This window comes from Equus asinus, chromosome 4, assembly GCF_041296235.1.
Source record: "Equus asinus isolate D_3611 breed Donkey chromosome 4, EquAss-T2T_v2, whole genome shotgun sequence".
Taxonomy (NCBI): Eukaryota; Metazoa; Chordata; class Mammalia; order Perissodactyla; family Equidae; genus Equus; species Equus asinus.
This window is the reverse complement of record NC_091793.1, coordinates 19,764,969-19,781,521: the sequence shown is the minus strand read 5'-3', so window position 1 is coordinate 19,781,521 and position 16,553 is coordinate 19,764,969. Positions and strand designations below refer to the sequence as shown.

The 16,553-nt window shown below is 50.4% G+C and overlaps 1 pseudogene; it reads right to left on the bottom strand.

Annotated features, from left to right (window-relative positions):
• LOC106848488 (cytochrome P450 2D17-like) lies at positions 1–10,817 on the bottom strand (annotated as a pseudogene).
• Between the last annotated feature and the right edge of the window lie 5,736 nt (positions 10,818–16,553).

Sequence of the window (16,553 nt, the reverse complement as noted above, 5' to 3'; positions counted from 1 at the left end):
GAGTAGCCATGAGATTTTGGTTAATTCTCAGACTTCTGAAAAAGCTGTCTATCATTTAGCCAGGTTTCATTGCTCTTCTGGAATGGCCGATTTTCAGAGGTCTGCCATATTTGTTGGTATCACTACTCTCCTGACGGGGTTTATGAGACCTTACGTGTCTCAAAATGTTTTCATTCACACTTGAATAATAGTTCAGCTCTGTCTAGAATTCTAAATTGGAAATAACTCTCCTGCAGGATTTTAAAGACCTTTCTCAGTGTCTTTTACCTCAGGGGTTCGTGTTCAGAAGTCTGATGATAATTCAGTTCCTAAAACTGAGACCTCTTTCTTATTTATAGCTCTGCAAGTCTTTGGCTTCTTGTTACAGTGACACCCTTCAAAACCAGGAGAGACGCCGCCACACAAAATTTTATTTGGATGTGGACTGATGACACCATTCCCACAAAAAGAGGATATGAAAAGTTTTACTAGTCCCATCGAGGTCTCTGGGCAGGGCAGGACTGGCCTCTCAAGCAGGACCAAAAAGGCTTCAGGGAGCCAGGAAAGGAGGGTGGCCTGGATATTTACTGTGGTTTGGTGATGGGCTGGGGCAAGGCTTCACTTGTGTGTTGCATCCAGGTGGTTTGAAACTCTAGTACAGATCAAAGGAGAGAGCACCAAGGATTTATCCTCAGCTGGTCCAGATATGAGGGACAAGGGAAGAGATAGAGATGATGGTTAAAAGCTCTCAGTGGTCAAACATCAAAAAATGGATTCACACCCTTCAGAGTGGAGAAGCCAAGAAACCCAGATGCCCTGACCATCCTGGATGAGCCTCCCCTGCCTCCTGTTTCCTTTCTGCTTGGCAGGAACTTGAGGCCACTCCCCTTGGGCTGGAGGAATACCTAGCCTTTTATCAATGCTGACCTGATCCCCTACCATCAGGAGGCCCCTGGCCCTGGGGAAAGGTCCTCCCAGGAAGGGACCCACAGGGCCTGCCTGCTGTGCTTCTCAGAGGCCTCTGAGGTCGAGAGCAAGGAGGAAAGGCCCAGGGACTGGGTCCTTCAGCTCGTGAGGAAGGTGTGGCTGAGCTGGTTCCCAGCCTCTGACATCCCCAAGACTCAGAACCACGAATGACGAAGTATCGATAAATCCACAGAGTTGCTGCTTCTGGAGACTCACCTGTCTCCTCTCTGGGGCCTCACATCTTCACAAACCCACTGTAGCCCTGTCCACACTCCCTGTCCCCATAAGATGCAGGAAAGCCCCCCTCTCGCCATAGAGCCCTGACTCGACAGTGGATACTCTGGAGAGGCTGAAGGGGGCCCTGCTGGCTTTCTGACTCAGTGCCAAGGGACACATCAAGTTCCCTGAGTGCTGAGAGCTGGGAGCTCCCTGTCATGAGAGCACCTGGAAGACGCTGGTGGAACCCCTGTCAAGGATGCTGTTGGTGGGGCTCCTCTGGCATTAGAGGTGGGGAGGAGATGCTTCTACCCTGAGTGTCTGGGTCCATAAGCTGTTACCTAAATGTACAGGGGGTCTACCCAAGACTCAGGTAAATAGACAGTCATTAGAGAAACTTAAGCATTTTCCATGTGCTCAATCCAGGGGCAGTGAATGTAGGGGTGAGTACAGGTGGAGATGCTGTCTGTGTCCTTGGCCTGGGCTCCATGCTAACAAGGTCTTGGTTGCAGAGTCAGAGCAGGAAGACAGGACCCAGTGGCTGTCTGGTATAATCATCTCATTGGCTCAAGGGGAAACACAAGCCCAGGACAGGGATTAAGTGGCCTAGGGTCATGAGCTAGAGCTAAGCTATCCTCCTTGAAGGTCCCAATGTGGCCTCCTGCTCTTCTGGGCATCCCACTGTCACATGGGTCCAAAGCTGACTGCTGTCCTCAGGGCATAACTCTGGCCCACAGGGCTCATTCCCTGTTTGTGGCTATGCCTCTTGAGAGCCTGGCCTGTCCCAGCCAATCCGAGGATGGTGACCTGGGTTGGAGCCCAGACAAGTGTCCTTTTGTAGCTCCAGCCTGGCCGTGAGCAACTCCTCCTGAGGAAGCGCCTGGATATGAACGTCCCTAAGGTTCTATAAGGTCCCTAAGCTGAGAAAGGGAGACCATCCCATCTTGGGAAGATTGAGAGGCTCAGGGAGATGCTTACTCTTGGACTGCCATCAGGCTTCCCAGGAAGGGCTATGGCACAAGAGGACTGAGCCTGGGTGTTAACCTGGCACATCCCTTCCCAGCCCTCCCTGAGTTCCCCACATATTGAGGTGTCATATGTGAAGTGGGGCAGCAGAGTTAATGGTGCTGATTAGGTCATCAGGATGGGCCATCCTCATGAAAGAGATTGAAGTCCTTATAAAAGAGAACCCAGAGAGATGCCTTGTTCCTTTGACTAGGTGAGCACACAGTGAAAAGGTGACCTTCTATGAACCAGAAAGTGGGTCCTCACCAGACATCAAATCTGCCAGAGCCTTCATTTTGGACTTCCCAGGCTCCAGAACTGTGAGGAATAAATGTTTGTTGTTTATAACCCACTCAATCTATGGTATTTTATTCTATCATCCCAAATAGACAAAGACAATAACCACGGATGTAAAAGCATTAATGAAGTCTGTGAGTCCTCCAGCAAATCATTGATTTTAGGATAGTCTTGGGGACCCCTGACAAGAGTTGGCTTCAAAAGTGGCATTCATTAGAATAACCCTGACTCAATGGAACATGGTGAAGGCACAGTTTGGGAAAAGGAAGAATGGGGTGGGGTAATTGACCAACCTTCATTCCTGAATGGTTTCTGCATCACTCGTGGTGTAATGCAGAAGCTGCACTGTGCTCAGTTACTGGAGGTAAAAGTCACCTATGGAATTTGGAAATGATAGAGCTGACCTCTTAGGGGTTGGTTCACTGGGTATGTAAGGAAATGCAAAAGAAGAAAAAACCCTACTCTAAGAAGTAGACAATATTCAATCTGGTGGTTATTTCTGTATGCAATTAGCTAAAATGAAAATGGAGGGGAGTGTGGGGCTAGATGCTAACACTGCAGCAAGCTCAAATTTCATCTGGTCTGAGATCTGGCCACTTGTGTCAAGGATGCTCCCAAAGGGAAAAATTATGCTGGGGCAATAGAAAGCACCTCTATGACTTCTGGTCACCACAAATATAGTCAAAGTTGAAGTGGGGAAAATCAGGAAACTACTGAAAAGTTTCCTTTAACCTGAGAAGGGGGATTATTTGTCTCGTCCTTTAAATGCCAGGTGGAACTTTCCAGATGAAGTGGCTGATATGCTGCCTGTGCATGCAAGCCATGCTGGATTGGCTTGGTAGTGATCAGGATATTAGTCTACCACAGCCTAGAAGTAATAATAGAAGAAAAACTGCAAAATTCACAAATATGTGGAAATTAAACAACATATTCAAAAACAACCAATGGGTCAAAGAAGAAATCATAAGAGAAAGTAGAATAGCTTGAGATGAATGAAAATGATAACACAATATAGCAAAACTTGTGGAATCCAGCAAAAATCATGTTCAGAGGGAAGTTTATAATTGTGAATGGCTACATTATTACAGATAGCAAATCAATTTCTTAACTCTACACCTCAAAGAACTAGAAAAGGAAGAGCAAACTAAACTCAAAGCTAGCAGAATGAAGGGAATGTTATAGAGCAGAGATAAAGGAAATGGAGACTAGATGAATAATAGAGAAAACCAATTAAACCAAAAGTTGGCTCTTCAAAAAGATCAAAGCTGACAAACATTTAGCTAGATGGGCTAACAAAAAAAGAGAGAAGACTCAGATTACTAACATCAGAAATGAAAGTGGGCACATTACTACCAATTCTACAGAAATAAAAAGCATTATAAGAGAGTTCTGTGAACAACTGTATGCCAACAAATTGAATAACCTGTTGATGAAATGGACAAATTCTAGAAACAGACAAGCTACCAGGAATGAATCATAAAGAAGTAGAAAATCTGAAGACCTTTAATTAATAAGGAGATTGAATAAGTAATCAAAAATCTCCTGAAAAAGAAATGTCCTGGACCTGACGGCTTCACTGTTGAATTCTACCAAATGTTTAAAGAAGAACTAACGTGAATCCTAGTCAAACATTTCCACAAAATGGAAGAGGCGGGAACAGTTCCTAACCTATTCAATGAGGCCAGCATTATCTATTTCAAAGTCAAAGAAAGACACTACAAGAAAAGAAAATGACAGACCAATATCTTTATAAACATTGATGAAAAAATCCTCAAGAAAATATTAGCAAACCAAATTGAGCAGTGTATTGAAAGGATTATACAAGCGGGAAAGGATTATGACCAGGTGGGGTTTATTAATGGAATTCAAGAATCATTCAACATATGAAAATTGGTCAATGTTATACACTATGTTAACAGAATGAAGGACAAAAACTACGTGATCATTTCAATTGATGGAGAAAGGGCATTTGACAAAATTCAACACTCTTTCATGTCAAAACCACTCAAAAAACTAGGAACAGAAGGAAACTACCTCAACATAACACAAGCCATATATGAAAAATCCACAGCAAGCATGATACTGAATTGTAAAAACTAAAAACTTTTCCTTTAACATCAGGAATAAAGAAAGGATGGTCACTTTTGCCACTTCCATTCACCAGAGCACTGAAAGTCATAGCCAGGGCAACTAGGAAAGGAAAAGGAATAAAAGGCAGCCAAACTGGAAAATAAGAACTAACACTGTCTTTGTGTGCAGATGATACGAGATGGTATGTAGAAAAAACTACAGATTCTACAAAGAACCATGTTAGAACTTACAAACAAATTCGGCAAAGTAGCAAGAATAGAAAATCAGGGGCCGGTCCTGTGGCGCAGTGGTTAACTGCGCACATTCCGCTTTGGCGGCCTGGGGTCCACCAGTTCAGATCCTGGGTGCAGACATGGCACCGCCCATCAAGGCATGCTGTGGCAGGCGTCCCACATATAAAGTAGAGGAAAATGGGCACAGATGTTAGCTCAGGGCTGATCTTCCTCAGAAAAAAAAAAAGAAAGAAAGAAAATCAATGCATAAAAATCAGCTGTATTTCTATACAGTAACAATGAACAATCCAAAATGAAATTAGAAAAACAATTTGATTTACAATAGCATCAAAAAGAATAAAATACTTAGGAATTAACCAAATCAGTGAAAGACTTTACCATGAAAACTACAAAACATTGCTGAAAGAAATCAAAAAAGACACAAGTAAATGGAAAGACATCCTATGTTCATGGATGGAAGACTTAATGTGGTAAAGATATCAAGACTACTCAATGTGATCTCCAGATTTAATGCAATCCCTATCTAAATCCTAATGACTTTTTTGCAGAAATAGAAAAATGAATCCTAAAATTCACATGGAATCTCAAGGGACCCCAAATAGCCAAAACAATCTTTAAAAAGAAGAATAAAACTCATACTTCCAGATTTCAAAAATTACTACAAAGCTACAGTAATCAATGCACTGTGGTAGCGGCATAAAGACAGAGATATAGACCAACGGAAGAGAACAGAAGGCCCAGAAACAAACTCTCATGTACAGTCCAATGATTTTGACCTGGGTGCCAAGACCGTTCAATGGAGAAAGGATGGTCTTTTCAACAAACAGTGCTAGGAAATACGGATATCTTAACGCAAATAATGATGTTGGACTTTCACGTAGCATCATACAAAAAATTAATTCAAAATGGATCAAAGACTTAAATGTAAGAGTTAAAACTAGAAAATTCTTAGAAGAAAACATAGGACAAAATGTTCTTAACAGTGAGATATGGACATGACATACGGATATGACACCAAAGGGGTAGGCAACAAAAGAAAAAGTAGACAAATTGGGTATCATGAAAATTAAAAAATTTTGTGCATCAAAAGATATCATCAGGGGCCAGCCCGGTGGCGCAATGGTTAAGTTGGCACATTCCGCTTTGGCAGCCCAGGGTTCGCTGGTTTGGATCCCGGGTGCAGACATGGCACCACTTGGCAAGCCATGCTGTGGTAGGTGTCCCACATATAAAGTGGAGGAAGATGGGCACGGATGTCAGCTCAAGGCGAATCTTCCTCAACAAAAAGAGGAGGATTGGTGGCAGATGTTAGCTCAGGGCTAATCTTCCTCAAAAAAAAAAAAAAAAAGATACCATCAACAGAGTGAAAAGCCAACCTATGGAATGGGAAACATATTTGCAAACCTTATGTAGTCACATGTTGCTTAAGAACGGGAACAGGTTCTGAGAAATGTGTCCATAGAAAATTTTGTTGTGTGAACATCATAGAGTGTACTTACAGAAACCCACATGGTATAACCTATTACACACCTAGGTTATATGGTACTAATTTTATGGGACCACCATCATACTTGTGGTCTCTTGTTGACTGACACATTGCTATGTGGCACATGACTATATCTGATAAGAGATTAGTATCTAGAATATACAGAGACCTTTTAAAACTTAAAAACAACTATAACAGCAAAACACCCAACCCACTTTGAAAATGGGCAAAGGAGTTGAATAGACATTTCTTCAAAGAAGATACATAAATGGACAAGAAGCACATGAAAAGATGCTCAACATCACTCATCATTTGGGAAATGCAAATCAAAACCACAGTGAGATATCACTTCTCACCCATTAGAATACCTACTAGCATCAAAACAGGAAATGGTTTGGGCTAGGACGTGGAGTATCGGAACCGTGGTGCACCGCTGGTGGGAGTGTAAATTGGTACAGCTCCTGTGGAAAGCAATTCAGTGGTTATCTATTGAAAATTGAAAGCAGAGTGTCAAAGACACATTTGTACCTATGTCCACTGAAGCATTATTCACAATAGCTACAAGGTAGAAGCAGCCCAAGTGTTCAATGACAGATGAAAAGATAAGGAAAATGTGGTCTATACATACAATGGAGTATTATTCAGCCCGAAAAAGGAAGGAAATACTGAGACACTCCACAACATCGATGAACCTGAGGGCATCATGCTTAGTGAAATAAGACAGTCACAAAGAGACAAATACTGTAGGATTCCACTGATGGGAGGTCTCTAGAGTAGTCAAATTCACGGAGACAGAAAGGATAACGTCGGCTGCCGGAGCTATGGGGAGGGGGCATGGGGTGTTATTGTCTAACAGGGACAGAGTTTCAGTTTTGCAGGATGAAAAGTGTTCTGGGATGGATGGTGTGATGGTTGCAAAACAAAATGAGAACTTAATAGCATTGAACTGTACACTCAAAAATGACGGAGATGGTAAATTTTATGTTGTGTGTATTTCCTCCCTCACACTAACAAAATGTAGATACTCAAACAAATATGACCACTTCTCTATAAGAGTTAAAAGCCAGGGGAGTGACCTGTACAGTAAAAAGTTTACTTGGTAGTTTTCGGGGATTGCAATCCCTGTGCATTCCAAAAAACTGCCTGGCCCTTGACCAGCTCCTGGGAAATATCCCCTACCCGCTTGGGATGAGAGCGTCATTGTAACTTGGGCTTAGTCACACCACACAGTGTCTGCCAACAATTTGCTTCATGGTGGGGGCCTTGGGCCACACTGTTTGACCTTGAGAGGGGACTGAGTAACTGAGGTCAGCCATGTGGCCCTCTGAGTCTAAGTGACCTCCAACAAAATCCCTGGACACCAGACTTGCTGAGCTTCCCTGTTAAGCAATACTGTCTGCTTGTGTCACACATCACTGCTGGGAGAGCTGAGCACTGTCTGCATGAATCCTCAGAAAGACAGCTGGAAGCTTGTGTTCACTCTTCCTGAACTCCACCTATGTGCCTTTGACCACTGCTGATTCTGCCTGGATCCTTTCTCTGGAAAACCATAACCGTGAGTATAACAGCTGTTCTGACTCCCGTGAGTCCTTGCAGTGAATCCCTGAACCTGAGGGCGCTCACCCGGCCCGGGATTGGGCTGATTCCATCAGAAGCCCATTCACACTCCTCCCGCCCCCTGACACCCAGGAATCAAGACTTACATGGACTTAGTCACCAACCAGGGCAGCCACTGTTGGGTCTGCATGGGTGACTGGAGGGTAAGCTGTCACCTTCTGACAGCTTGATTTGACCCTCAAATGGGGTCAAATGCCAGATGAGAGAGAATCAGGCAGGGGTAGGGCTGCCCTGGGAGGCTGCAGAGGCTGGATCACTGCCAGAAGCTTGATAGGAGGCTCAGCTGGGACTGAAGCCAGCTTGGAGCCATCAGACTGGTTTATTGGACATCAGGGCCCTCGCTGAGGAGTGGGATGGGGGCTTGGTGTCCCCTTCTAGCAGGGCACAGCACAGAGCTTGTAGGGGGACAGGGTCACCAGGCAGCCAAAGACACCGTGGTCACTGGGGTGGGCTGCCCAGCGGGCACCGAGAAGCTGAAGCGCTGCAGGAGGCAGGTGAAGAAGAGGAAGAGCTCCATGCGGGCCAGGGGCTCCCCGAGGCACGAGCGGCGGCCTGTGGGTGGGGATGGGGGTCAGTGAGCCTGGGGGCCTGGGCTCCACGCCTCCAAGACTCCCCAGGAGGGGCAGCGAGCCGGGCTCCCCACAGGCACCTGCTGAGAAGGGCATGAAGGCCTCCTGCTTGACGAAGTGGCCCTGGGTGTCAAGGAAGTGCTCGGGGTGGAAGCAGAAGGGCTTCTTCCAGATGGTCTCGTCCTTCAGCACCGATGACAGGTTGGTGATGAGCGTGGTCCCCTGGCAGGAGATGCCTGGCATGAGTGTGGTCTGGGCTGGGGGAAGCCTGGACCCCTGTCACCAAACACGTGTGCACCACAATCTCTGCCTGGCACACACGGGGAGTCTTTCAAGTCAATCTCAGCCCAAGAAGCTTCGTGGCATCCTCCCTGTCCCCATGGCGGGGCCAAGTGACCTGCCTCCGATGGCATGCTCACTGACACCAGTCCCTCCTCCAAAACACTTTGGCACACTTTACTGTGTCTTGCCCCCTGTAACACCAACTGGAGGTTCTGAATGGACAGCGATGTCCGTGCCTCGGCTTCATCCCCACACCCACCCAGCCTGGGGCAGTTGCTGACTGTGAAAATGAGGATAAGAAGGTTTGGGTTCCAGTCCTGGCCCCACCTGGCAATGGCTATTCAGGGGCCACCTGGCAGAAAGTGGAGCTGACCTGGGTTGAGGAGGGCTGAAAGCTCACCTTGGGGATGAGGAAGCCCTGCACTTCAATGTCACGGGACGTCATGTGGGGCAAGCCCAGTGGGGCGATGTCCCCAAAGCGCTGCACCTCGTGGACCACGGCCATGGTGAAGGGCATGCGGGCCTGGTCCCCCATCTCTGGTCGCCGTGCCTACCCTATCACCTCATCGACCTCCTGTTGGACACGGCCTGCACAGACAAGCGTCCCCACAGTGGTCAGAACCCAGGGGGCTGCCCCCGCCCTCCTCCTGACTCCTGTGTAGGGGCTGAGCCCACGTGGAGGAGAAGGTCACTCTGACCTGTGAGCCAGGGCCCAGCCTCTGCTCAGAGCTCTGGTGGTCAAACCAAGCTCAGGGTCCCCAGCCTGTCCCTCTCCTCTTTTGCCCATCCCACCAAGATCCCAGGCCAGGCTCATACTATGCGTCTGGGTGAAGGCTGATGAGCAGGAGGGCCCAGGCCAGGGTGTTTGAGGTGGTCACCACCACCCTGGCAGGGAACAGGTCAGCCAACACCAGGTGCAGGTTGTCATCGTTGAAGCTGCTCTCGGGGTTCCCCTTAGCCTGTGCCATGCAGAGAGGGTGGGCTCAGGGCAAGGGGGAGGAAGCCCCCCAGAGGCCTCCCATTCTGTACCCATCATCTTGGGTGCCTTCTTACTGGGTGATACACAGGTCCCACCTTGCCCTAGCTCGCCTCATGGGGCCTTCAACCCAACCCCTGTCTCTGTCCCTAGCACTCACCTTCTTCACGTCATCCAAGAAGGCATCAGTCAGGTCTCGAGCAGGCTGTGCTGGGTCCCAGGTCACCCTGTGCTTGGTGACCAGCTCATTGTGCAGGGCCACAAAGCCCCTCTGCCCAGGAAAACCTTGGTGACCTGCCCTGGGATGTGCAGGAGCACAGGGATCGCGTCCAGCACCTGTTTGGGCCAGAGATATGGGGTCCTGCCTCCTCCCTGTGCTCAGGTGTTCACCTGGACCCATCAGGTCCCAGCCCCTTTCTGGGTGTCCCCACCGTTGACCTGGGTCTTCCCTAATGCGGACCTTGACCGTGCTCCTTGTATGGGCCCTGGAAGGATAAACCTAAAATCTACATCTCATGGGCTCCCCTGGCTTCCACTGAAGGAAGTACAGGTTCCTTAGCCCTGTCCTGGGGCCTGCCGACCCAACACCCCTCTGTATAAATCCTCCTTCCTGAAGGCCCAGTGCAGGGCGCAGGCCCCCTCCATGGAGCTCCCCTGTGGGGCTCCTTGGCCCCCTCCACCGTGTACCTGGGGCAAGAAGTGGGACTCCTCCTTCAGAAAGTCCTCCATTAGGTCCAAGAGCTCGAGGAAGCGCGGGTCGCTGTACTCGAAGCGGCGCCCGAAGGTCAGGGAGGCGATCACGTTGCTCACAGCTTTTTCAGGAGGGCGCGGGGCTAAAGGGGCGTACTGCGCGGGATCGCCTCCATCTCTTCTTCCCCAGCCTCAATCCCTGTCTCCTGTCCCTCAGCCCAGCACTCACTGGCTTAGTCGGCGAAGGCGGCACAGAGGCACGAGCCCTCCTCGGTCACCCACTGCTCCAGGGACTTCTTGCCCAGGCCGAAGTTGCGCAGGGTGGACATGGAGAAGCGCTGCTGCTCCTGCCACGCGCGCCCGGGGCGGGTACGGGGCGTGGCTCGGCTGTGCCCTGTCGACGCCTCCATGCGAAAACTTCCCTCACTTGCTTGCCTGCCCTCGCTTCCACACGACTGAATCTCGTCCGCCCACTGACCTACTCTCCTAGTCCCGCCCCTTTGATGAAGTCCCCGCCTCTACCCCCCGCGGCCTCGCCTCTGTTCCGCCCACTGCAATCTCATTATCCTTCCCACTAAATCCCGCCCACTTTACACCTCCTTCTCGCTGGGGACACGTCCTACCCTCTGTCCGCCCACACTCCTCGTCAGCTGTCCCCACTGGCGGCAGGACTTGACCCTACTTCAAGCTCTGCCCGCTGTGACTGCCTTCCCGTTTGGAGACTGTCCCGGCCAGCCCCCTGCCCCGCCCACACTGACTCCATCCTCCTCGTTCCCACAGCCCGAAAGGTCCCCTTGAGCTCCCAATTACCGGGTCCCGCCCACTCCCTGTAAGACCCGGTTCTGTGCCCGCCCACAGCCACCTCCCCACCCTTGTCACAGGCGCCTTCATCCACCTGCCGCCCCTAGAAATTCGCTGACTCCTCCCTGCACCGCAGGTCCCCCACCCTGCCTCCAACTGGCCCTGTCTGGTCTCGGGTCACTGCGGGCCCAGTCTCCGCTGGACCGCGGTCCCCACCTCCTCAGCTTGCCTTCTGCGTGTGGTCCGAAGCCCAGGTGCTCCGTGACAGGCTCAGGTAGGTGGTCTGAGCTGTCCTTGCCACGGTACACTAGTGCCTCATGCAGGGTGCCCATTGAGCGTGACCACCGGCGTGCAGGCCAGTTGCAGGCTGAACACATCATGAAACAGGGCACAGCTGCAGGCCAAGGGTCAAGGGCATTGGACAACCTACGTGCCCAGCAGGATGCCAGCCAGAGTTTCCTGGCACTAGCCTTGGGGAATCCCTGGGCCTCCAGCAGCAAGGGGGTAAAACTACTTCATCTGCCCTGGTGACGCTGGGGGTCACATGCTCTGTGGTCGAGACCTCAAGTTGGATCAGACCACCCAGCTATGACTTTGCAGAGGTCACCAACATTGTCAGTGGGCCCAGGTCACATCCCATTTTACAGGTGAGGATACCCAGGTTCAGAGAGGTCAGCAGTGAGGCCCGAGGTCTCACAGCAGCAAAAGATTTGAACCTGGTCACTGTCCCCTCTCAACCTCGATTTCTTGATTTTAATGGGGCTCATGACCAGACCCTCTCCCCCATTCTCAGGGCCTGTCCTCCTGATGTCATCAGAAGGGACTCAGGATCATAGAACTTAATCTCTGTCCCACTGCATCCCGAAACCACTGCCAAGGGCCACCACCTCCAGGCCTTTGCCCTCTCTGACCTTTGATGGGAAATTCAAACTGTCCCCCAGGCCCTGCCCAGCTGCCCTCCCCCAGGAGGCCTCTCACACCTGCCTCCTCCTTTCTACCAGCTCCTTGTCCAGCCTGTGGCGTCACCGACACCCACTGTCTGCTGCTACGTGGGGTCCCCAGGACCTCTGTGTCCACCCCCACCTTCCTCACCCGAGTAAAGCTGCAAACCGTGTCCTGGAAGTCCACTGGCAGCAGGTTGCCCAGCCCAGGCAGGGGCATGGGGCCTGGGGGGTAGCGTGGGGCCCAGCGTTGGTGTCGGTGCATCAGGTCCACCAGGAGCAGGAAGATGGCCACGGCCACAGTGTATCCCCGGTCAGCAGCCCCATACCTGCCTCAGTGCACACTGCGCTCCTCTGGACACACTGGCGCCCCTCACCACACCAGGACCAGGCCAGGCAGGGCTCTCTCACCAACCCTGAGGGTTTGACCAGCCTGGGCCCTTTATAAAGGAGCTGAGACTGGCCTTTGTCCTCTGCTCTGAGACTACCTGTATGGAAAACTGTCCTGCCAGAGGGTGCAGGGACAGGGAAGGTCAGTGCAGGGGGGCCACAGAAGTCCTTTGCCTCCCCCCTTCTCCAGGTGCTTATTCGGGGTGGGGGAAAAAAGGGAAGTCTCCACTCTCAGCCTGACTCCCCAGCATCTCCCCCTGGTACAAGCTCTGAGGAAGAACCAGGGGTCTTTGGACTTGATTCTGCCACAGACGTGACGCATTAGGCTCACACTCCCTGATGTGGTCACAACCTCGTCCCCAGAACTCATCCTCACCTTCCCATTTCTCACCTGCCTCCTGCATGACCTTCACCTCCCAGGGTTGTACTGACACTCTCAGGGGGGTTCACAATATAAGAGGCACCAAGGTGGTCAAGGAGAGCGATGATTAAAGTTCTTGGTGTCCCTCACTTCACACTAGTACACTCAACACACACAGACACAGATCACACACTCACAAGTCACTTGACACAAAGACACTACCCACACGCTTACATAATGACACACAGCACATGCACACACACATTAGTAGATGCACCAGTTACACACAGACTCACACATACACACACACACACACACACACACACACACACGCAGACCCAGCAGGAGGGCTCCTAGTTCTCAGTGGTTCCCCAAACCTGACCCCCCCACCCCCTGCCTGGAGGCTGATGGCAGTGATGCTGCGGACCCTCACCTGGCTGGCGCCTGGCTCAGTTTCTTCCATTTCCATCTGGTTGTGACTGATGCGCCTTTGAATCTGGGGGTGGGGGGCAGCAGGGTTGTTTTCAGAGCTCCCTAGTCACCCAAGCAGCCAGTTCAGAGGCCAGGAGACCCTTCCTAAGTTGGTTACAGACTGGTCCTTGACATCCTAACTCTTGTGGCCACCCAGGTGATGACTCTCCTCATGCCTGTGTCCACTTTCCTGACTCAGAGAAATGTGGGATGAGTACTCGCCCTTCTAGACTGAGCTGCCAGGAAGCTCAGGGTATTAGGGTGCCCTAGCATAGGATGTGACGCTGTCCCCAGAGGAGTGGGCCTGGTTCCTCCTCCTCAGTATCATTTGTCCTTGAAAGTTAGCTGCTCAAATTCTTTCTGGAAGACAGAGGGACGGAAAGCAAGTGGGGCCAATGTAATTTCCTTAAACCCACACAGGCCTGCTGAGGACCACGCAGAATGGATTCCAGGTCCTCCCCCTTTACCGGCCTCCTCTGTCTTCCTGGGACCAGTCCCCCCTGCTCCAGCTCCATCCCTTCCCACCCTACCTCTGTGGTCCCTCAAGGAAAGATGCGAACCCTGGCACCACCCAAGGCCAGTGGGTGCCTCCTTCCAGCTGAAATGTGGCTCCCAGGCCCTCCCTCTTGCTCATTCTCTTGCCCTCTCCAAGCAGGGGGTTGACCACACCATGCCAGGGGAAGGCCACTGCCCACCGGCCTCAGCACCCTCTTTCTTCAACAGGAAAAGGGGTGGGATTGAGGCTGAGTTTTTAAATCAGTGAAGCTGATGGGAACTCTGAGGCCAAAACCCACTCAGATGGGAAGGGGCAGGAGCCCAGAGTGTGGGGGAGGGGCATTTCCTGGGAGGGGTCAGGCCCCCTTCCCCATCCCAGGGGTATGTGAGGTAAGGTCTCATCCTGGAACCAGCTGGAGAATTCTCTCCCCGAGATGAAGCAGCGCCTGCAGGGGGCACCTCCCACCCACATGTCCTCCCAGTTCTCTCCCTCCCTCACCTCTAACAGTAAGAGGACCACTTGTTCCCAAGGCGCCTCTGGACATCCCCCACCTAGAGATGGTCACCTGTGGTCTCTTGGTATTGACTTTCAACATTTGAAATTCCTGCTTGGTGTGAAAGCTGCTCCTTCCGTTCTGAATTCCCACATTTCCTCTTTCCTCCAGGTTGATTGCCAGAAGGTGTAGTGTGCTGGGGCCCAGTGGGCTTCCTCAGTTTACCTCGTTTTCCCTGCATCTTGCCTTCCTCAGGCCTTGGACTGTGTTCCAGCCCCGCTGGACGTCCCACGTGCTGGGTGCTGGCAGGGCACTCGCAGCCTGGTGGGGAGATGATGGTGGGCCCCTGCTCCAAGGTGCTCATGCCAAGAGGAGGAGCAGGAAGGCAGAGAGCTGACAGGCCAGGCCGACAGTGTAGGAGCTGCTCTGAGGGTCATGGGGACACTGCCCCAGGCTGCAGCCAGACTCTCTGGGAAGGCTTCCTGGAGGACTTTGGCAGGCTTGGCACTGCAAGCCAAGGTGACCTGGCAGCGGGACCACAGGGCAAAGTCCTGTGCAGGGGGAGTGAGGGAGTGAGGGACAGCATGAGGGAGCCATCTCAGCACTCTTGGCCGAGGACTGGACTGTGGGGAACTGGGTTTGCTGCATCTCCAGATGGCCAGGAGAGCAGTTTGGAGGCCACGGAACATACCAGGAGGGCAAGACCCAAAGTTACCCTGGGGACTTCCCAGATCCAGCCTGTGGCCTCTCATTGGCCTCAGTTGAATGTCCTGTCCTTGGGTAGCACCTTTCTACCCAGGACTGTCAGAGAATCAGGTGGTGTTAGCAAGGGGGGCAGGATGGTTTGAATGTTGGTCACACAGTGACCTTGGACAAATTGTCTTTATCCACTCTTTGTTTTGGATGTGTCACGCCCTCCCAAGCAGTCATCCTAACGTGGACATGAAGGGCAGGGACCGACATGCCTGTAATTCAGGCAGAGTCTCCCGAGACTAGGGGCCTGTTGTCTAGGACAGGGTGGCCTTGAGGAAACCTCATGAGTGCAATGAGCACACAGTACAACCATGAGCTCAACGGCCTTTGCAATCATTGTGCAATTGCAGCTCCCACTGATGGGGCACTCGCGTGCCAGTCACTGCTGCTCACTCTGCGTGTCCTCCCCTCAGCCCTGTAAGGCAGCTGGCTTTATGATTCCCAATGCATGGAGGAGACTGAGTCTCAGGGGTCACCTCAGGAGGTCAAAGTCACAGAGCAGCATTTGGGACCATCTCAAAATCCATGCTCCACCTCAATATAATAAAGGCCATGTGTGACAAACCCACAGCCAGCATCATACTCAACAGTGAAAAACTGAAAGCTAGTCCTCTCAGAACAGGAACAAGACAAGGCTCCCTACTCTCGCCACTCTTATTCAATATACTTGAGGTTTTGGCCAGAACAATTAGGCAGGAAAAAGAAATAACGGGATCCAAATTGGAAAGGAAGAAGTAAAACTGTCACTATTTGCCAATGACATGATTCTATATATAGAAAACCCTAAAGAATCCATCCACAAAAGCTATTAGACATAAGCAACAACAGGAGAAAAGTTGTAGGGTACAAAATCAAATCACAAAAATCAGTTGTATTTCTATACTCTAATAATGAACTAGTAAAAAGAGAACTCAAGAATACAATCCCATTTACAATCACAAGAAAAAGAATAAAACATCTATGAATAAATTTAACCAAGGAGGTGAAAGACCTGTACACTGAAAATTATAAGACATTATTGAGTGCACTAGAAGATGGTGTCAACAAACAGAAAGACATTCCACGCACATGGATTGGAGAATAGTCACAGTTAAAGCATCCACATTACCTACAGCAATGTACAGTCTCAATGTAATCTCAGTCAGAATCCCAATGACACACTACATCAAAATAGAATAAAGAATCCTAAAACTTATATGGAATAAGAAAGGACCCTGAATGACCAAAGAAATCCTGAGGAAAAAGAACAAAGCTGGAGGCATCACAATCCCTGAATTCATAATATACTACAAATTATAGTAATCAAAACAGCATGGTACTGGCACAAAAATAGACACACAGATCAATGGAACAGAACTGAGAGCCCAGAAACAACACCACACATCTACGGACAGCTAATCTTCCACAAAGGTTCCAAGAACATACGATGGAGAAAGGAAA